This window comes from Danio aesculapii, chromosome 2 (genome assembly GCF_903798145.1).
Source record: "Danio aesculapii chromosome 2, fDanAes4.1, whole genome shotgun sequence".
Classification (NCBI taxonomy): domain Eukaryota; kingdom Metazoa; phylum Chordata; class Actinopteri; order Cypriniformes; family Danionidae; genus Danio; species Danio aesculapii.
This window is the reverse complement of record NC_079436.1, coordinates 51,514,064-51,536,920: the sequence shown is the minus strand read 5'-3', so window position 1 is coordinate 51,536,920 and position 22,857 is coordinate 51,514,064. Positions and strand designations below refer to the sequence as shown.

At 36.7% G+C, this 22,857-nt stretch overlaps 1 pseudogene; it reads left to right on the top strand.

Annotated features, from left to right (window-relative positions):
• The first annotated feature begins 1,049 nt into the window (after positions 1-1,049).
• Positions 1,050-22,857, top strand: part of LOC130213700 (CMRF35-like molecule 1) — a 39,456-nt pseudogene continuing 17,648 nt past the window's right edge.

The window sequence follows — 22,857 nt, the reverse complement described above, 5'->3', positions numbered from 1 at the left end:
TACAGATCCCGCACCATGCAAGCTAGTGGCGATAACAACAAGGAAAAATCTTCACCAATTGGCGAAAGTGAAAAAAAAAAAAAAAAAAAAAAAAAAAAAAAAAAACTTGGAGAGAAACCAGGCTCAGATGGGTACGACCATTTCTCTACTGAAGCTGGGCCTCAGACTCGCTTGTCCCTGGAGCATCACAGGAATCAGTCTCATGCTCTCCATTCCTCCATGACTACCTCAGCTGCTGCTCAGGATATGGCCTGATCCATGATATGGAACCTTGGGATCATCTCGTCGCTGGTCTTGGATCAAATCAGTGGCGCTGCGTGGTCTGGGGGCCTCAGGATGAGTATCCCTAGGTGTTGCAGTGGGGTTAAAGTCCCTGGCGTCTGGCTGAGATTAATACCTTTTATTATGTTTGGCCAGCTAAAGCGATCTACTCCCGGGAGAGGGTAGAAATCAGGGGCTGTGCGATTTACTTCCAAAACGAAGTTGAAATTGGGGGGCACGTAATTAGAGCTGTAAAGCTTAACTTTTCGATTTTAGGTGAAAAATCTATTCTGTTGGAAACGTCCAATAGATTAATAGGTACAGAAAAAGTCCACAGAGGGGGGTGATCACCAGAATGGGAAAGTCCCAGAGTAAAATGAGAAAGTACACAGATACACCTGTGTCTTTACGAAGTTTTCATCTATTTTTATATTATTTGTTTTTATTTAATTTATACTTGTCTCTTTTATTCCTGTTTATGTAAAGCACTTTGAATTGCCATTGTGTATGAAATGTGCTATAGAAATAAACTTGCCTTGCCGTAAGCTGCTTTGAAACAACAATTATTGTGAAAAGCGCTATACAAATAAACTTGAATTTAATTAAATTCTATTAAATTACAGAAATGCAAATAAATGACCTACACATATTAAATCTGAGCCTTTGTATGCTTGCTTTGGCCCAGTGTGTCCTTGCTGCACTTATTTATGAATACCAACAATCTGTACACCCCTCAGTCATGTGGTGCAAGACATCCGAGAGTACTTTTTCATCCGAACAAGCAGAGAAAACAGAAGTTGACCAAATGCTGCTGTGAAAAACGCATAACAGAAACCCAAGCAAAGACAAACACAATGGCCACAGATGGAAAAGCAAAAATATTCTTCGTTTCAATCGGGTTTTGGCTCATTTTAGGTGAGTATTAAATGTGTGTGCTGATTTTGTTTGTGATAGATCCTTTTCAGATCATTTTCAAATGTAAAGATTTAGTGGTTAATGATGTTTTGATGCTTTATGCTTCGTGTTTTTTGTGAGGCTAAAACACTGTGGGTGATTTATTGCTAATCCTGGATGTTAAAAATGTTCTGTGTTGTTTGTTTAGGTGTTGAAAGCTACAGTGGTTTGGATCATATGCTAACTATTAATCCCGGAGGATCTGTCACCATCCCATGTCATTATAATGAGGAAAACCGATGGCATATGAAATTCTGGTTTTCAGAAATATTTCAACTTCGTACATACACGAATACAACCGAGGAAAATCTGTCAGTAATTGATCATCCAGATCAGAGTCTCTTTACTGTGACTATGAGGAACATCGAGAGCAGACAATCTGGATTTTATTACTGTGTTTTGGAGTCTGAAGCAAAAGAGAACACCACATATGAGCTTTTTCTCATGGTTAAATCTGGTATGTGTAATTATTTTTATCACATTCTAGTGCTAAATTCTCTTGCATCACTCATTCATGTATGCAGTATAATCCTGAATGTCTTTCTTTCTGTGTGTTTCAGCTCCTGATGTGTCCGTGATGAACAGCAGTGTATCTGGACATGAGTGTGGTAATGTTAGTGTTCAGTGTCTCTACAGTTCTAAATACAGGAATTCACAGAAGCAATGGTGCAGATATAAAGATCAGACGTGTTTCCCAGAGAATAAGGCCGACATATCCCAGAATTCATCAGTGCAGATTAGTGATGATGGTGAAAGCTCCTTCACTGTGCTGATGACTGGACTGAGACTCTCTGATTCTGGATGGTATTTCTGCTCTGCTGGAAATCGAATCATTCCTGTTCAACTCATTGTAACTGAGGCAGAACCAGGTAAACCAATTTAATATTTTATTTAAATACTAAATAAATGAGTATCTTATATAAAAAATATTACAAAGTGTTTGCTGTTGCACTTTTAGTGATATAAAAGTAACAAATTACAAATACTCAAATTACCGTGAGTAGTTTCTGTCAGGAATTGCACTTTACTAAGCAATTTACTGTGCTATTATTCTGCAACCTGCACATACTGTATTATGTAAGTATTAGTCAAATATAGCACAAATAAACATATTATGCAGTTTTGAAATTATTATTTTGTTATTTTAAGGAAAAATAATATATAAAACTACATAACCATGTGTGAAAAAGTGTTTGCCCTTTAACCTAATTACTTTTTGTGTCACCTTTAGATAAAACAACTGCAGTCATGTCTTTTTGATACTTGTAATGAGTCTGTTACAGCGCTGGGGCGCAGTTTTGGTCCACTTATCCTCACAGAATTGTTGTAATTCAGCCACATTGGAGGGTTTTTACATGAACTGCCTTTTTAAGGTCATGCCACAGCACCTCAATTGTATTCAGGTCAGGACTTTGTCTAGGCCACTCCAAAGTCTTCATGCTGATTTTCTTCAGCCATTCAGAAGTGAACTTGCTGATGTGATTTGGATCATTTCTACTGCAGAATCCAAGTTTGCTTCAGCTTGAGGTCACTCGATGACCGGACATTCTCCTTCGGGATATTTTGGTACACAGCAGAATTCATGGTTTAATTCATCACAGCAAGTCTTGCAGGTCCAGAAGCAGCAAAACAGCCACAGACCATCACACCACCAGTACAGCATTTTACTGTTGGTTCTTTTTCTGAAATGCAATGTTACTTTTGTGCCCCAAATAATGGGACACACACCTTCCAAACAGTTCAATCTTTGCCTTTGCCAAAAGCCTTGGGTAACATTGAGATGTAGTCATGAGATGGAGAATCACAAAACACAAAAATGTTCAGCAATTTATTAGGGGTTTCCTAATCTTGCACAGGAACTTCAAGCAAGACACAAATCTAAAAATGAGTCCAGACAAAAATCTGACAAAAAAATCCAAAAATAAGCAAATACAAAAACAGGGTAGGAATATTAACAAAAACAATCAAGAATCCAAAAATCTGCAAACACTAAACTGGGTATAATTGCTAACAAAAACAAACAAGAATCAAAGAATAAGCAAATACAAAACTAGATAACCAAACAAACATACCAGACATAAGGGGCTAACAAAATCCTAAGGCAACTAAAACAGACGACAAAAGGGTTTATACAGACAGGGCTCAATTAACAAACAAGTAACAGAATACAATCAGAAATGCAAAGGATTATAGGAAATGAAGTTAAACTACAAAACAAGCTAGTGCCCTCAAGTGCCTAAAAGAGAGCACAGCAACATGTGACAGATGTTTTCTGGCAAATAAAGAAGTTCCTTTATGTTCTTTTTGCTGAGCAATGGTTTTCATCTTAAAACTCTGTCATGCAAACCATTTTAGCCAGTTTCTTTGTTATGGTTGTCACTCTCTTCACAACAACACAGACACAGGTTGTTTCTCCAGAACGGGCGTTTACGGGTCGTCCATAATGTGCTTTGTGCCTGACGCCATGACGCCGTGAGAACTGTATTAGTAAATGAACACAGTACAAACGTATAAGAAATTCTACAAACCATGCTTATGTAATACATTAAATAAGCAAAACAAATACCTCGTTGGTCGCTTGTCATGAAAAGAGGGTACTTGGTTTAATAAAGTCTTCTTCACTGTCCCTTTTGACTTATGACAGCAGCAACTTTAAGCTCCTTAAACACATGTAAATTAACACAGAATTGCGTCTGTTCATCGTCAGTCTATCCGGCGATTCATAAACAAGTCACTCACATTACACGTCATTTCCTTAAAGTGACACGTTTCTATATTAAATGTCTTAAAATACAACAAATGAAATAATAACACATTTAAACCGTCAACACATTTACATTTATAAATACACTTCAGCTAAATTAATACAAAATATAACCTTAAATCACTTAAGAATGAAATATGAAACAAATATGTAAATAAATGTGCAATTATGCAAAAATGCTTGATAACAGCACTTACAAGGGTAGCGTCATGAACTCTCACCGAATTCCTGTATTTAGAACTTTAGAGACACTGAACACTAACATTACCACACTGCAATTCCGGTGTTCTTTGTATTTTGATGTGGAGTCCTTTGTAATATTTTGGATGAGATGATGCTGTGCTCTTGGGGTAATTTTGGTTAGCCAGTCCACTCCTGTGAAGGTTCTCCACTGTTCGGTGTCATTAACATGTGCAGATAATGGCTTTCACAGTCTCATTAGCTTTCGAAATTTTCCAGTCTGGTAGAACCCAATTATTTTCTTTCTCAATTGTTTTTTAATTTCTTTGGATCATGGCATGATATCTAGTTTTTGAGGATCTTTTGGTCTACTTCACTTTGTCGGGCAGGTCCTATTCAAGTGATTTCTTGATTGCAAACAGGTGTGGCAGTAATCAGCCCTAACTGTGGCTAAAGAAATTGAACTCATGTGTGATAAATCAGAGTTATGTTTTAATAGGGGTTGTAAACACTTTTTCAAACAGGACTAGTTTTGCATTAATAATAAAACCTTAACTTCTTTGACTAATATTTATTTTTTTTGATGATCTGAAACATTAAAGTTTGACAACTATATGTTTATTTTTTCTAAGTAGATTAATCAGTCCTGTGATTCCCATCCAATCAAATCACTCATAGAAAAATTTAAATCAAGCAGATCAACCTCAAGACACACATGCTTTTTAAATGCAGCAAACATGTACAGTAGGAAGCATTAAAAGTACAAGAAGATGCAAAATTGTTACATGCAACAACCAAGAGACTGTTTTGACGGTATGTCACTGATGAGAGGATGAAGGATGCCTACTGTATGATTACTTAAAGGGCACCTAGGTTAGCCCTTTTCAGATTTAATATAAGTGTTTTGCATCTCCAGAATGTGTCTGTACAGTTTCAGCTCAAAACACCCATCAGATTTTTCATTATACCTTTTGCAAGATTCTATTTTTTAATTTTTGACCTAGGGGACTCTTTTGTCGTACTGCACCTTTAAGGCTAGTCCTCCCCGCCCACCGTTTCTGCATGCCTTAATCTTCTCCCTCGGCTGCGTCAGACAACAGACAGACTTAAAGGAAGCAGATCTCACATAGCGTTTGTGAGAAATACTACAGTAAGTACTTTACCAATGAGTATTTGTTGTGCAGTTGCATCGATGAGTCACACAAAATTCACACACACACAGATACACACGCACTCACACACCGCAGCAGACACACACACAGACAGACAGAGCGCGTTTAGCTTTGCACTCTTTTTGCACGCAAATGTGACATGATACAGGTTAATATCCACTGCTGTATACGGATATCTGTTATGTTAATGTACAAAATAAACCTGATTTAACCTCCACAGAGCGGGATTGAAGCGTCTTCCTCTATAATTGTTCTGACACGCGGCTGTGCTGATGAAGTAAAGCTAAGCTAAATCGCTGTAATTCATTACACACGTGCTCTGTTTTAAAACATTTTAAACATGTAAAACTTACTCTTGATCATATTTGATGATGATTGATGATCCTACCAAACTGAACAGACCTTTTATTCTCCTACTTATTTTTACTGTCCTACAACTCCTACGTCATGTTGCGGTCGGTCTGAAAACCGCTCCAATTGGTCCACCATATTTATGTTGCAATATTAAAAAAAAGGACTGGGTGTGTTTATATCACCCCAATATGACGGTCTATACACCATGCATGCACATATGTCTGTCCAAACAGCTTGAAAAGTAGATTTTTCACCATAGGTGCCCTTTAAATCACCAAATGACCTTAAACAATAATTAAATGCACAACAATATGTTACATTTTCATACAAGTGCAAATAACATTGTTAGTGCTGCAATAGTTTTCGCAGCGTAATACTAGCTATTCTTGAGCACTTTAGATGAGTTTTAAGCAGTATTTACAACGGAAACTTTTACTCTACCTGCACTGCATATTTTGGCAAGTAATGGTAGTACTTTTACTTAAGTATGGCTTTTCTGTACTCTTTCCACCACTGGTCACACACAAAATTGCTGCCTTGAATGTTTAAGTTTATTCAGATTAACAAATCATTTAAACTTGAGTTACATTAAACAGCCCCTATTATGGGTTTTTGAAAATGACAACACAGCTCTAAGTGAATAAAACATCCAGCTGAGGGTTAAACCTGAAAATGCACCTTGTATAAAAATATTGATTTTTTAAAAAAAAGATTTGACTCCGAGTTGGTTAAATGATTCGTCGTTTGTCCGGATCTTTTGCCTGTTCGTATCAACGTTGACACGAAACAATACCAAATATGAAATGCTGGATCTGGTAAAACGTGAATGCACCTTTCCTATCAAACGCTAGTGGAGTGTGAGCGTGTGTGGGACTGTTCATGACTGAAGATAAGTGAACGTTCTAGTGATAATACAATTATCTATCCTGCAACGGGAGATTCGTTGGCCATTTGTTAAAGGGAGGATCAGAAAAGACTATTGATGTATGGGACTTTGTCAGCTAACAGTTCATGGATCAGTTTCTTCCTCCATTTTACAAGTGCAAGTGCGAATAAAATGGTTGCCTCCTTGTTTTCTCTAGCTTGCAAAATATGTATTTGTTTTTTGTTACTTGTAATTGCTCCACGAGGCTTGTATTGTATCTGGTAACTCTTTATATTCATATATCGCGTCTAAAACTACGTTGGAAACGCGATGCGTGATGCTTTCTTTACCGATTTAAATGCGTTTGTAAGTTAGTGATCCTCTGCCATGTGTTGTTGCTGTGGCCACCCCCAGCCATTCCTACACAATAGTTCAATAGTCCAAAATAGTTCAGCTTTTGTCACTGTGTGGATTAATACTGAATGTGTGTCACTGTTTTTACTTACAGGTATGATTTACTTATTGTTAGGTTAAGAATAGAGTATATGCTGTTGTTTAACTGCACTGCTTTAATGCACTCCTGCATTGGGCTCACACATACACTCTGCAATCTGACTACTTCAACAATGTTGATAAGCCATGGTGGTCATTTCTTTACATCTCACACTAAATGCAGTCGACCAATCGCAACAGACTGGATCAATCAGCGCATCATGCTAAGGAGGGGTTTGAGAACAGATGAATCGCTGAATGAATCATATAAGAGTCGTTGGGATAATTAGGTAAAAATAAAGGCATATTATAAGCATATCAGGCTGATGTTGGAGACCCCTCAAAACCAAAACATGACCTTTTATATTGCATAATAGGGGCTCTTTAAACTGACTTAACATGATCAAGAAAAATAATGTAACTCAAAAATGTTTGTTTCCTCTTTTGCACAGAACATGTGGACTCCAGCACAGAGTAGAGTGAGTATTAAAACATACTTATTATAGTTTTTAGGTAATTCAAAGCAAGTTAAATGCATCTTTAAAGTTGTGTATTTCTTCTAAACCATCATGTGACAGAAATGTTCCCTTATATTTTAGATGACGTTTCTGCCTTTCACACAACTAGAGTTTTCTGCATATCGACCTGAACAAACAGATTATATGAAAACCGATGATATTCATGATCTCTTTCTGCTTTACAGTTAGCCAACAGACTGTTAATATAATAATAGCATAAAATGCATTAGACCTATTCACTGCTAAATGCCTGAATGAATGCAATGCAGCTTTTGAACTGCAGTACAGCAAAAAATAAATAAGAAAAATCAATATAGGAATGACTTTTATCTTCTGTATGCTTCAGAAATAAAAATATTAATTCAAATTATTCTGTCTGATCTGTCTTGATTCTTTATGGTTAGTGGTTTTTTTTTACTAGTCATAAAAGAATACCAACAACATTAAATATGTGGGTTTATCAGCCATAATCACCAACTGTTGCATGAGTGGTTTGCTGTTTCTTTCAATAATAAAATACAATCTAATTGTGCTGAAGTAAAATTTTTAATCATCATTCATTCATTTTCGTTCATTAATTTTCGCCAACTCATCCAGCATGTGTTTTAGGAAGCGGATGCCCTTTCTGCTGCAACCCAGTGTAAGGATGGCTATATCTCTCCATAATATTAAACCCTGAAAACTGTTATGGAACTCCACATGACACAAGACCACGAGAATGGTCAGGCACTAAAACAATAAACTTTCTAATCTGAGAAGAAGATCAGCTAGAAAACCAGTTATTCAGGTTGTCTCGATCATGCATCCTGAACCTCCCTCTTTGCCCTGGACTTTACCTTCTCCACCAGAGCAGCTCCACACAGATGTTTAAGTTTTTAATATGGTGTATCTTGTGGCTTTATATTCATGTTTGGTGTCATTTTAAATGTCTCTGTGTGATTGGTAAAGTGGTCTTAATTTCACTGGAATATTTTACAATCTCCCTTATATCAGTTAATTTGGGTTTTGACTTTGATTAGATCTTTGCCAGATGCTCCACTCCAGGGAAAATGGTCTTTGCATCAACTAATGACCAGGCAAGAGTCTTGGTGTAGCTTTTATTGTCTTGAATTTATGATGATTTGAGTATTTAGGCAAAGGGTGCAGAAGGGTTTAGGGATTCTGTAGGCAGGATACCCCATTGCAGTTTGTGAGTCTCTGAGCTCTGCATCAGGACTTATATGCTGCAATGTATTTATACATGGTCAGGTGTTCCTCTCTAACTCTTAAATGTATCTTTGAATAATTGATGTTGCACAATCTTGATTGGCTTATTTTGTTTAGTGATGAGAATTGGAATGTAAAATCTTTGCCTGACATATAAATGTAAAATTCTTGTTTAACTTTAATATCTCCTGAAATCATTTAAATCTAGTAGATTGTTTAGGCTGATGTTTCCGAAGCCTACGACCAGGATTAGTCAGACATTCAGGCTCAATGGATGGAGCATGGGCACAGCATTAGAGACCTGTTGATTTCTGACAATCACTGACTTAGTATGATTTAATCTAGTGGCTAAATCAAACTCTCTTTAAGTATGAGCAAGCATGGGGCGGCCTATTATTACTTAAAGGAAATTAGTTTATCTGCTAAGAATCGGTACTGGATGGTCGAGGATGTGTCTGTGAGCAGATGAAACTGGCCAGCATACTGACTCTAAGCAACTTCGGGTAAACGATGAACCATTACTTGAAAATAAGGATTTATTAGGTTAACCAATCTAAATTAGACCTAAACACAACCTATAAGGTGATCAGCTTGAATTAGATGAATCTAAATCTAAAATTATTATAAATTGGGGTCAGATTAAAATTTAGAGTTGGAAACAATTGAAACTAAATTTTAACGAATAAAAATATTTCTTTTCACATGTGCTAAAAGGCTTAAATGCATTTAACCTTCACCCATGCTGTTAGTTCCGTCATTGGACTAATAGATGGACCCTTACACCAGTACTGGGAAACACCCACAAACACTCATTCACACACATACACTATGGACAAATTAGTTTCTTCAACTCACATATAGCGCATGTCTTTGGACTATTTATAATTTCTGAGAGACTATGGCTGCCACACCCTGTCTTTGAGCAAAGATAGTTGATAATGTTCATCCACAAGATGGCGACAGAGACGCACAATAAGCCCTAAGAGAAAAACAGCGTAATTTCAAACTACAGCTGATCAAATCATTATTAAACAAGTAAATGACTTTTTAAGTCAATCTCTCTGTGTTGCATGTTGTATGCTGTATTTATACCATAGTAATATTGTGATCTTCTGATTGCAGTAGAGAAATACTGGGAAATCTCTGTAGACTGATGGCATTTCATTCTGTTCAGCCTTATAATCTTAAAATGTCAGCAAAATCACCTGTTTTGTCATCACTTTAGACATTACGCTAGAGAATTATTCAAATACTAGCTCTAAAGTGATGTTGGTGATTGAGCAATGGTTTCTGCTGTTCTGACGTCAGCTGCAGATGTGAATGAAAGGCGGAAGAAAGTAGTTCCTCTTACAAAAGGGTTTTTAGACTGTCCATGTTTGATTTAATATTTATATACACGATTGTGCCATCGAACTATTGTATAAACGCAATATCACACGAGTAGCAGCGCGATGTGGCTCTATATCACTGGTGGGACACTAAGGCACTTGGCTTTCAGCCTCATGCCAATGCACGCCTCCCACCAACGCCGATATACAGCCACATCGCACTGCTACTCATGTGATATTGCTCATATAACCCATAATACTTATCATTTGACACATTTTTCCATTCTGTCATTTTCCGCTGATTTGTGTGAGAGATTGCAAATAATTAGGTGAAGACAAGTGGAAGTTGACAGACCAAACCACCATGGTGTTCTTTGTTTCTGTTCTGCTTTTAATTTTTAGACTACTAGACCATACAAACAGATCATTAAGGAGTATGTTTCCTTATTTAGCATGACTCTGTGATGTATCATTATGTTAACGGGAACTAAAAGTATACCCATAAAGTGTATGCTGGGTGAAAATAAATAAAAACAGCTTTATTTGCATGAAGGTATTAAAAAAAGCAAAATAAAAATAAAATAAAAAAGGGAAGTTAAAACTCAAAGCATCTATAAGTGAGCTTAAAAGTTAACATGTATTGTAAGAATGGTTTTTAAACCACAGCGGTTCGGACTGTAGTTCTGCTGAATGACTAAAGAGTTATCAGTATGTATGGTAAGAAACTGTACATTCTGTTCAAACCATTCTTCTGCAATCTCATACCAAAAACAGAAATATAGGCAGTATTAATAGCTAAAAATGTGGGAGAGCGTTGATATTATGTGATTGTATTGTATTGCAATGTGTTGATGTTAAATCAAAAGTAATGAGATGATTTAAAGGGGACATAGTTTACCCCTTTTTTATGATTTAAAATTAATATTATGGTTCTTCTGAGTGTGCCAGTTTAGGTTCAGTTTAAAACACAATTCAGATTTTTTATTATAATGTGTTAAAAAGTGTCATGTTGGGGGCGTGTACTAAAATTAGTTTCGGCTAAGAGCTCACACGCTCTGTGTTTGCAACACAGTCAGACAGGGAGACTGAGAGGAGCAGCAGGAGTGAGAGGATCAGCATTCAGTCGTACATGTATGACTCTGACACAGACCAAGCAGAGAGTACAAAATCATTTGTGTCTTTGTATAGTTTTACAGCCAACTGTGTGCTAGTTTCAAGTGCCGAGCTTGTACAATGAGACTAATAACCACACACACTGAATTAACTTTGACTGTGTCACCGGATGTGTCGCTCGAAGCCGCGACACGGCACACCAGACACTCTCTGTGGCGCGGCAGAAACATGAAATGTCCCGAATCGTCGTGCCACGCATTTTAGAATTCTAAACATAGATTTCTATCAGGGTACACACAACGGCTCTTCAAGTCAGTGGCTATCTGCGGCGTCCAGCCGCCGACTTGAAGCGCCGTTGTGTACCCTGATAGAAACCTATGTTTAGATTTCTAAAATGCATGGCGCTGCATCAGCGTCGCACCACGCAGAGCAGCGCATCTGGTGTGTGACCTGCAGGCAAGTTTGTTATTTTATTTCCAATGGAGAGATGCGCACATGAGGCAACGCGCTTGCACTTTTCCAGCTGCACCTAGTTAAGATCACAGGGAGCTTCTGTGATCACGAGAAATGCAAACGGCTGAAGTATAAGGTAGACGCAATGAATAGTACACATGTTTGCAAACCTACCTAAAGATACAACCAATAATTCTAATTAGAGCAATAATGTGGAGAATATTGATCTTGTGTTGAGCCCAATGAGCCTTGCATCTAAAAATAGAGCTAGGGTGTTCCTTTGGTGATATCGCATTGACTCGCACTGAAAATGGCAGCCGTGAATCAACAAACTGAGGATATGATGACGCGCCTGTCAATCAATATTGGTGGGCGGGGGGACCGCTCTCCTACATCAAGTTGCGGTCGGTCTAAAATTGCTCCAATTGGTGCACTGTTTTTATGTTGTTAGATTGAAAAAAAAGGACTCTGTGTTTATTTCACCCCAATATGATGGTCTATACACTATACCTACACACATGTCTGTCCAAACAGCTTGAAAAGTAGATTTTTTACCATAGGTGCCCTTTAATGACAATAATTCTTTATGGTTACAACTGAATTAGTTACAAAATAACTGTATAAAATGATAAAATATGAAATGGTAAAACATATGATATAAATTGTACCCAGCTTAAATTTTAAATTAAAGTTACCAGAGGTAGAAGAAGAAACACAGGGTGAGGGAGAGAGAGACAAAGAGAGCAGGCCCAGAAGTTTGATTGCAGTAGAGTCAGAGAAGATAGACTCGAGGAGGAGAGGAGCTGAGCAGGAGAGCACAGAGCAGAAAAGACAGGCCAGGAAAAGAGACAGAGCAGAGTTTTACACCTATTTTGTATCTTTCTTGACCATGTGACTAAAGCCCAAATGCTGAGACATTCAAACTGACCAATTAACATGTGACCACATCGTAAAACCCCCAAAGTCCACAGACCAGGCCCTGATCTTATCAGTATCTGCCTTTGGAGTCAGTACGGACCATCTTGAGTCAAAAATACATGTTTTGTCGTATAAACAAATGCATATGATAATTTAGCCTCTTACAATATGCAATGTTGGGATTATAGTTTAATGTAGGGTTTAATCATAATGGAGTAAAAGTTTATAATCTGCATGCATTTTTAAAGAGATAGTTCACCCCAAAAATACTCACCATTTTCATTACACCCTTCACTTGTTTCAAACATTTATGAGTTTTCTTTTTTAAATGAACACAAAAAGAAGATAATTTAATAACTCCTATAGTATTGAAACAAGTGAAGTGTGAGTAAATAGTGAGCACATTTTTATCTTTGAGTAAACTGTCCCTTTAAGGCCTGTGACTGTGTGAACATTTCAACATTTCAGACTTTAAAACATCCGGCCACAAGAAATGTTTTGTAACTTTAATAAAAGTTAAATAATATACAATGAAGACTATACAGTAGTGATTATTCAATATCTGTACCTGAATAGTGAATACCTGAAAACTATAATTCACTTTTATCTTTACTAATATTTTATTTACCTTATGGTTGTAATTTATTTGTTATATATGAATCGAGATTCACTCCTCTACAAAATCCTCCCAATAAATAAACCTGTTAAATCATCTGGTGAAATTGTATTCACGTTGCAATATACATCACAGAAATACAAAATATGGTCATGTCAGATTTTTCCATTATCTTGCAGCCCTAATTCAAGTTTACAGATGTTTGTTAAACTAATTTCCATGACTTTTCTAAAACTTTGTGGGTTTTTCTGTTTTTCCAAAACTTTTCCAGGCCTGGAAAATGCCATGTCAAAATTCCATGACTGTTTCAGGTTTTCCATGACCGTATGAACCCTGATGGAAACAAAGTGAAGTTTCATAAACTAATTTCGAGAGGAGCACGTGATATGATTGAGCACGTCTGGCCACTCATCTGTAATCAGTAATAATCCAATCAGAGTGATCCTAGTTTACTATAAATGGATCATTTTCTCCCTACTGTTCTATCTTCGTTTGGAAGAATCCCCCCTTCCACCCTATCTCCTCCTTTTCCTCCCTTTTCTAAAGGGGGTGCTCTCGAGACCTACCTGATCTCGGATCTCCTGATATGCTTATCGACCGGGCGGAAGCCCTGGGCTCAAATATCTCCAAGCTCAAGGTTCTCTCCCGGGACAGCATGCCAAACCTGCTTTATACGCCAAGCATATCTAAGTGGGAACTCTTGAAACATAATACTGACTTTCAGAGCACTTGTTTGTGTTGTTTATTATTATATATTGTAATTGATATTCGAAACATTTAGGTATTTTATTTTATCATCAAATATTACTTGTAAATATTTGCAATGATTTAGATTATTTATGAGGAAAACACTGTCAGCATTAAATAAACATGTTTTAGATTTAATAAAACTTTAATTATTGAAAAGTTATTTTTTTGCAATGTACTCAAGAAAACAATCATTTTAAACCGTATATAACTTACAGTAAGCAACAGTTTTTTTTATATCTGTTATGAATTAATCTAGGCTAATGTTAATAATTAAGATTACAAACTTTCTGAAACCTTAGACCAGGGATGGGCAAACTCGATCCTGGAGGGCCGGTGTCCCTGCATAGTTTTGCCCCAACCCTAATCAAACACACCTGCTTGCAGCTTTCTAGTAATCTTAAAGACACTAATTAGGGTGTTCAGGTGTGTTTGATTAGTGTTGGAGCAAAAGTCTGCAGGGACACCGGCCCTCGAGGATCAAGTTTGCCCATGCCTGCCTTAGACTGTAAATTGCTTGTTAAATTATCATTCAACTTAACAAGTTAAAAATGCACCGTACACACAGAAATGAAAATAAATATTATTCTGTACCTGAAGCTTTAATTAATTTTAAATGATTTTAAATATCTAACTGTGATCGCCTACTGAAGAATAAGTGAGCTAATAATGTTCTTTTGCTTTATTAATACTCAATGTGTTTCATCCTATGTCTATACTTAGTCAGCGCAAAATAACGTGGTATTTTTGTTTCCACTGAAGACAACATGAGGAATGAAAAGGGAAGCTGAGATGGTGAACAACAGCATATATAGCAGATATTTAATCTGAGAAATATCGCCAAGTTACGAAGTATGCTATCCATCTCAGATGCAGAAAAGCTAGTCCATGCTTTTATGACTTCTAGGCTGGACTACTGTAATGCACTGTTTGCTGGCTGCCCAGCATCCTCTATTAACAAACTTCAGCTGGTACAAAATGCAGCCGCCAGAGTTCTTACCAGGTCTAGAAAATTTGATCACATCACCCCAATTTTATCCTCCTTACACTGGCTGCCTGTTAAGTTTCGTATTGAATTTAAAATATTGCTTCTTACATTTAAAGCTTTAAATAATCTAGCTCCTGTTTATCTAACCAATCTTCTGTCTCGCTACAATCCAACTCGCTCTTTAAGGTCTCAAAACTCAGGGCTTCTGGTAGTACCTAGAATAGCAAAGTCGAGTAAAGGAGGTCGAGCCTTCTCATTTATAGCTCCTAAACTCTGGAATAGCCTTCCTGATAACGTCCGAGGCTCAGACACACTCTCCCAATTCAAAACTAGATTAAAGACCTATCTGTTCAGTAAAGCATACACTTAGTGCACCACTTGGGGGCTTCCACACAGGTTATGCATCTTGTTGATATACACTGTGAACATCAGCTACGCTAATTATTTTCTTTATTCTCCATTTCCACCTGGGGATACTCTTCCCGAGGCCCTCAGACTATGCAGAGTCACTGATTCGATCCAAGACCAACGACGAGATGATCCCAAGGTTTTTTATATCCTGGACCTGGCCGAATCCTGAGCAGCTACTGTGATGGTCATGGAGGAGTGGAGAACATGAGACTGATTCCTGTGACGCTCCAGAGACAGACTAGTCTTCGCTGAGGCCAGCTTCCAGCCTCCGCCACTGAGACTACAGCTCTGCACAAACGTTTGGCCAGCGGAGAAATTAAAATGGTGGTGCCCAACTGAGCCTGGTTTCTCTCAAGGTTTTTTTTCTTCACTTCCGCCTTTAGTGAAGTTTTTTTTCCCTCTCCGCTGTCGCCACTGGCTTGCATGTCTCGGGATCTATAGAGCTGCGCATCGTTGGATTTGCTCTTCAGTATTCGGACTCTCAGTAGTGATTATTAAACCACACTGAACTGAGCTCAACTGAACTGAACTTAAACACTACAAACTGAACTACACTGTTCCTATTTACTGTGACCTTTTATGTGAAGCTGCTTTGACACAATCTACATTGTATAAGCGCTATACAAATAAAGGTGAATTGAATTGAATTGAATTGAATAGCCAAACATACTTAACTGAAGTTTCAGATAATTTTAGCTCAGAATATTAAATGCTGTCTTGATCCTAATGGATCAGCTTCATCATTTTGTCAATGAGACTTCATTTATAGCTTTTCATGTTATGAGATAATAATAATGATTTTGTTTAGACCTTGAAGAGAGGATAGAAATAGAGGATTTCATTTTTAACGTAGTGGTGTTTGAATGCCCTACGTCCTTTTTTGTTTCTTTTAATGAGATTTTTAAAACATGTCCTGTTTACACTTGTCTGTGAAATGGCTGTTAATAGTGACCAGCTTTTTAATAAGATGCAAAAGCACGAAATATTGATCCTATGTGAAAATGTGCAGTGGTGTAAAGTAACTAACTACAAATACTCAGATTACTGTAATTAAGTAGTTTTTCTCAGTAAGTGTAATTTACTAAATAGTTTTAAAATGTGTACTTTTACTTTCATTTGAGTACACTGTAAAAAAATAAATTCGTAAAATTTACGATAAATTTACGTTGCCAGTATTTTACCGTTAAAAATACCATACAAACCGTACAAGTTATTTTTAATTTTTACAGTAAACTACCGTATTTCATTACTTTATAGAGGTAATATGTCTGTATTTTGAATAACCAATATCTGCACATCTTTTGTTACACAGATAGACATGTTAACACAGCCATATGCAGGTGGTAACACGCATAAAATTAAAGTCATAAAATAAACATTGTTTATCAACATTAGATGTAACATAAATCTCTAATGTACATAACTGATGGGGAAACAGCTAAAAAGATCCATAGTAAAGTCAACAAAAAGCATAAAAAGTGATGTGCCATGCAGAGAATTCTGGGAAAGTCAATTTACGGTTATTCGCTGTATATATTAAGGAAACATACTGTTAACCAGGTTACGGATTTTTACTGTAGCATTTTTACAGTTTTTTTTACCATTGAAATCATGGCCATTTTTTACAGTGTACATATTTATCACTCTATCTGTACTTTTACTCCATTTTTTTACTTCAACCTGCAGTCATTACTTTACTTTTTCTTATCTACTGCATTGGGGTTTGGCTGGGTAGAAAAATCAGGCCTGTGATTCCTGTCCAATCAAATCACACATTGAATGTAAATCCTGTCCTACTGAACAACCTCAATACATGGGCGCTTTATAAAGCAAACTATTTGGAAGGATTAAACGTGTCCAAGAAGATGTCTAAAATCTTTACACAGAGAGACTATTTAGACTAAATGTCACTGATGAGAAGATTGTGGATGTTTAGTGTATGATGACTGAAATCACCAAATGACCCTAAACAAGATCTAAATGCACTACAGAATGTTACGTTTACGTTTATTTTTAGAAAGTGTATAGTGCATGTGACTAGAATAGTGTCGGAGATGGGTGTGTTTTCTTTAGATGGGTTTTTAAAAACTTTTTTTCTTTTCATTTTTCCTCCAGAGATGAACTTTCGCCTGTGTGGTTTCTAGCTTTAGCCCCAGTTCTTCTGATTCCCTTAATTTTGTTTGATGTTTTCATCTGCAAATGGAAACCGACACCCAGTCAGTACTTCATTTTATTTCAGACCCTTCCATTCTGTAATATTTTCTAACAGCACCGAATCTGCATATATATAAATGATGCTAATGTCATATAATATTGTTTCACCTCTTTAAAACAGAGCAAGATGAACACCAATTAAAAGAATAAAAAACATGTACAAACAATTCCAGATGCAGTATTAACATGTTATACATTTACACAGTGCACGAGTCAAATGAAGCCTATTGCCCTCCCTTAAGATATTCATCCATGTATGTACAGAAATACTAAAGGTCCAGGTTTCCTCTCATCAAATATGTATTACATTTTTACATACATTTATTATACATTTAAATATTATACATGTATTTAAACATTTATTATTATATGCGTTAGCTCTCTTATATCCCTACTGAAAAAAACCTAGCTGGTCAGGCTGGGAGATGACCAGCTAAAACCAGCTTGACTAGCCTAGCCAGGCTGGGAGCCCAGCCAAAACCAGCAATATCCAGCTTAAACCAGGCTGGTCAAGCTGGTTTTAGATGGTTTTAGCTGGTCATTTTCCAGCCTGACCAGCTAAGACCAGGCTGGAAATGGCTGGAAACCAGCCTGGAAATGGCCAAAACCCCTCTAAAACCTGGCTGGTCAACCAGCTAAAACCAGCCAACCAGCCTAGGCTGGTTTAAGCTGGATTTTTCAGCAGGGATCTCTTAACGGTTTAAAACTAAGAGCATACGCTATGATAAAGGTACATTTCGCACAAATGGAAACCACCTTTTCCTAAAGCATTCTAACGAATGGATCGTCACCAATGACTGTATACAAAAAATCATCACCCAACTTCAGAATTAAAAATGCAATTTTAATCTAGCCAGAACTGGCCCGAGTGTATTTTATTATCTGGGTGGTTAGGTGTGTATCAGCAAACTAATAAAGCCCGAAAAAAGCCCTGACCTTACCGAATAAACAGTGTTCCACCAGATCATGTATGTCAGAAAGTATAGTTTACTGCTGAACTCATTTTATCATGGTAAAATAACACTGAAATCGAATAACAACACTTTAGTCTCCTGACGAAGCTCAGACGGTCTGCTTTGAGAAACTGTCAATCACAGCTGTCAATCACGATGACACACCCAGCATTAAATTACTGCTAAAAACAAACTGTTTTACAAAAATGAAGATCTGCACCTATATCAGCATGATAACCAGTGCCTTAATTGACCAGAACCATCTTTCGGGACATTTTATTGCAAGTGTAATTATTTTTTTTATTTGGGCCCGAGTCTCCTTCATTAACATGGAAGACTCTCATCAAGACTAATCATTGACAGACTCTGCTTAAAAGACTCACCTTCCTCACTGGACAGTTAAAAAGAGCAATCAAACTTATGATGACTTCAAGTATTACCCAATCAAAAGTAGGAAATGAGCTTCATAAAATGCGTGTGGGATGATTTTCATGAAAAGCTACTTTTAAAAAATGATAAAAATGCAGGACAAAACCTGTCCCGTATTGATTAAAACGGGACGCGCAATTTCATTCTCAAATATGTGATGATTCCGTATTTTAAGGGACGGATGGCAACCGTACCAAACGCGCACATTCTCAAGATAAAAAAATTATATATATATATATATATATATATATATATATATATATATATATATATATATATATATATATATATATATTACATTTATAAGTAGTAATTTTATAGTATAAAAAAATAATAAAAGTTCAAATATTTAATATGGTAGGGCTGTATGCTAAACTAGCAATATTCCACTGTACTGCAAAAACAGGGATTGCCATTTGAGTTCTGAACTCACACTTTTCTTATTAAACAGCAAATTTAAATATATATTTTATACCTACAGGTTAAATCACATATTTCATGATCTGAATCACAATAATAAATATGATCTTTTTTAATACAAGACAACACATGATGTCTTTTATCTCTGTCAGTGACTCAGTGACAGTTTAAACGAGTACATTCACTAAGTGGTTCTGTCACCGTTTTTAATCCTTTCTGTGCAAGACTGTATGCTATAGTTAATGCCACATGCACTAACACAAAACATGTTTTATATTGGTAGTAATTTTGAAATTAAAATAGCGAACTGTTCTATAAGAGCTACTTTTTCGAGGAAACAGCTGTGATTATGAGATGAGCACCAATGAAACAGTAGATGGGAAACCCGGGTACAAGTGATACAAGCATCTATAGCAAAGAACTGCAAATTAGCAGATACTATAACAATTTTTCAATAAACACACACCTTGTTCTCTCACTCTGCACAGCTGTGGTTTGCTGATCAAATGAAAAACAAAAGACGGGGAGGAGCCGAATTCTTCCGCCGTTTTCATATCAAATTTAAAGGGGACTGAGACGATAATTTAGTGTACAGTTTATGAGCTAATTACAAAAATTTGGGGGGGGACTGAGTAGAAATATATGGGTTCTACAGTCCCCCTAAAATAGGCCTAGAAATGCCCATGCACTGACTTGCGGCACCGGTGTGCGTACCCTGCATTGCGCGGCACATCCAGTATGCGACCCCCTTTATGATGGTCTTGCTGCAGACAATTACAACACTTTTTGCAGCCTTTTTGGAACTCACACTTCTTGAGAAGGAAGATTTATGTTAATTTGGCAAGCTAAACGCATTCTGTACTGTACAGGAGATGCGGAGGAGATTGATTGACAATGGTCCACTGCCAATCAGGGTGCAGAACACTACTGTACAGAACTACTGTATATGAAAGAATAATTTCGCAGCGCAGCAACTTTCATTTTTCTATTGATATTTAGTGCCAGTTTATCAGGAAGTGATGATTTTGTTCTCTCGTTGGATGAAAACTGTGCTTTATTCACAAATGTTTTGTGCGATATTCCAGTTTTGCACAATTTTATTTGCATCTTTAAACATGGCTAGTGACAAAATGATGAAGCTGATCCATCAGAATCAAAACAGCATATAATATTCTGACCTAAAATAATCTGAAACTTCCAGCCTGACCTCATGACGTAAGTATTTTATGTTTTGTCAGTTTATTGGCTAATTCGTACGAATTCGAACGAGATCAGTCGGACAAAATTGTACGATTTTAAAAAGGAGGCGTGGCACCTAACCCCGCCCCTAAACCCAACCGTCATTGGGGGATGAGCAAATCGTACTAAATTGTACAAATTAGATTGTACGAATTCATATGAATTAGCCACTAAATCAAAAAGTTACGAATTGCCGTGAGATTGTGTTGAAACTTCAGTTGTGTATGTTCGACTATGTGTGCTGTTGTAGTAGTTTCACCTTCATCTCAGCTTCCTCTTTCTACCCTCATGTTGTCTTCAGTGGAAACAAAATATGCCTCCTATCTTGCGGTGACCAAGTATAGACATTAGAGGAAACACATAGAGTATTACACAAAAGAACATTAATATCTCACTTATTCTTCAGTAGGCGGTTACAGTAATTCAAAATTACTTAAAGCTTCAGGTACAGAATAATATTAACTTTCATTTCTGCATATACCAGTGTATTTTTAACTTTTCAAGTTAGAGATAAATAAAAGATAACTTAAAAAGCAAGTGATAACATCTTTACACTCTAGGCTTTCAGAAGGTTTGTAATCTAATGGACTCACTAATTAACATTAGCCTAGATTACTTCATTTAGACCTTGAACTAGACCTTAAAGAGAGAGAGAGAGAGAGAGAGCGAGAACTACTTGATGTGCTGATAACCATTATTCTACTTATATTTAGTCATTGAGAGGAATGACTGAGTTAGTCATTGAAATTTTGTCAATTTAATTTTTAGTCACTGGCAGGAAAGGGAAGTAGATCAGCCCCTACAACACAACTAAACCACTCAGACCAGACAGAGAGACAGAATGGCAGCGGCAAAAATACTCTACATTTTTGTCGGGTTTTGGCTCATTTTGGGTGAGTATTACATGTTGTGCTCATTTTCTAGTGTATCCTACATTCATTTGTGATGACAGATATAACACACTGAAAGCAACAACAACAGAGCATTATATGTCAGGATAGAACAAGTGGCTTTGTCTTAATCATGGATGTATTAACAGTTGTGTGTTGTTTGTTTAGGTGCTGAAAGCTACACTGAATTTTTAAATAATATATTAACTGTTCAGCCTGGAGGATCTGTCACCATCCCATGTCATTATAATGAGAAATACAGGCCGCAGAAGAAATACTGGTACTCTGTAAATAATCCTTCTATTAAATACACAAACACAACAGAGGAGAATCTGTCAGTAATTGATCATCCTGATCAGAGTCTCTTTACTGTGACTATGAGGAACCTGCAGGAGAAACACACTGGAGAGTATCATTGTGCTGTGGAGGCTAAAGGAATAAGTGTTATATATAAAGTTTATTTGGAGGTTCAAGATGGTAAGAGAGTAGAATTATTATATTCTTACTTTAATCTCAAGTTCTCTGGCTTCACACATATGCATTTTACAGTATCTAATGTCTGCTGTCTGTGTGTTTCAGTTCCTGATGTGTCTGTGATGAGCAGCAGTGTATCTGGCATGAAGGCGATAATGCCAGAGTTCAGTGTTTCTACAGTTCTAGATACAGGAATAAACAGAAACGCTGGTGCAGATATAAAGATGAGAGCTGTTTCACAGAGGAAAAGACTGACACATCCCAGAATTCATCAGCGCAGATCAGTGATGATAGTAAAAGCTCCTTCACTGTGCTGATGACTGGACTGAGACTCTCTGATTCTGGATGGTATTTCTGCTCTGCTGGAGATCAAATCATTCCTGTTCAACTCACTGTAACCACTTCAGAATCAGGTAAAAAAAATCTTCAGTCATTCTTTGTGGTAGTTAAAATGCTATGCAGATGCTACTGTATGTAGCACTTTAAGGGGTTACTCTCAGATTACGAGCCAAAGAACCATTTTTAGTGCTGTTTAACATAATTTTTAGGGTGCACTTTTATTAAATGCTAAATGTTGGCAAAACTCAGACCCTAATCAATGCTGTAAGGTTTTTCTGTTTGAAAATATATCTATTTTTTTGTGTTTGACAGTAAGTGTGAACTCAGACACCAGCACTCAGAAGGACAAGTAAGTATTAAAAAAAATTCACATTATTGTGATTTTTCTTTCTCATCAGCAACATATAATGTCATATACTGTACTTTCTCTTTAATTATTTTGAGATACTTGTATATCTTTAATGAAACATGTTTTAATTCTATTTTTTCTGACAATGCAACACTAAAAATATTTTCTGTAATGTAAGGGTTTGAATGTGTGCAAATGTGAGACAGAAAT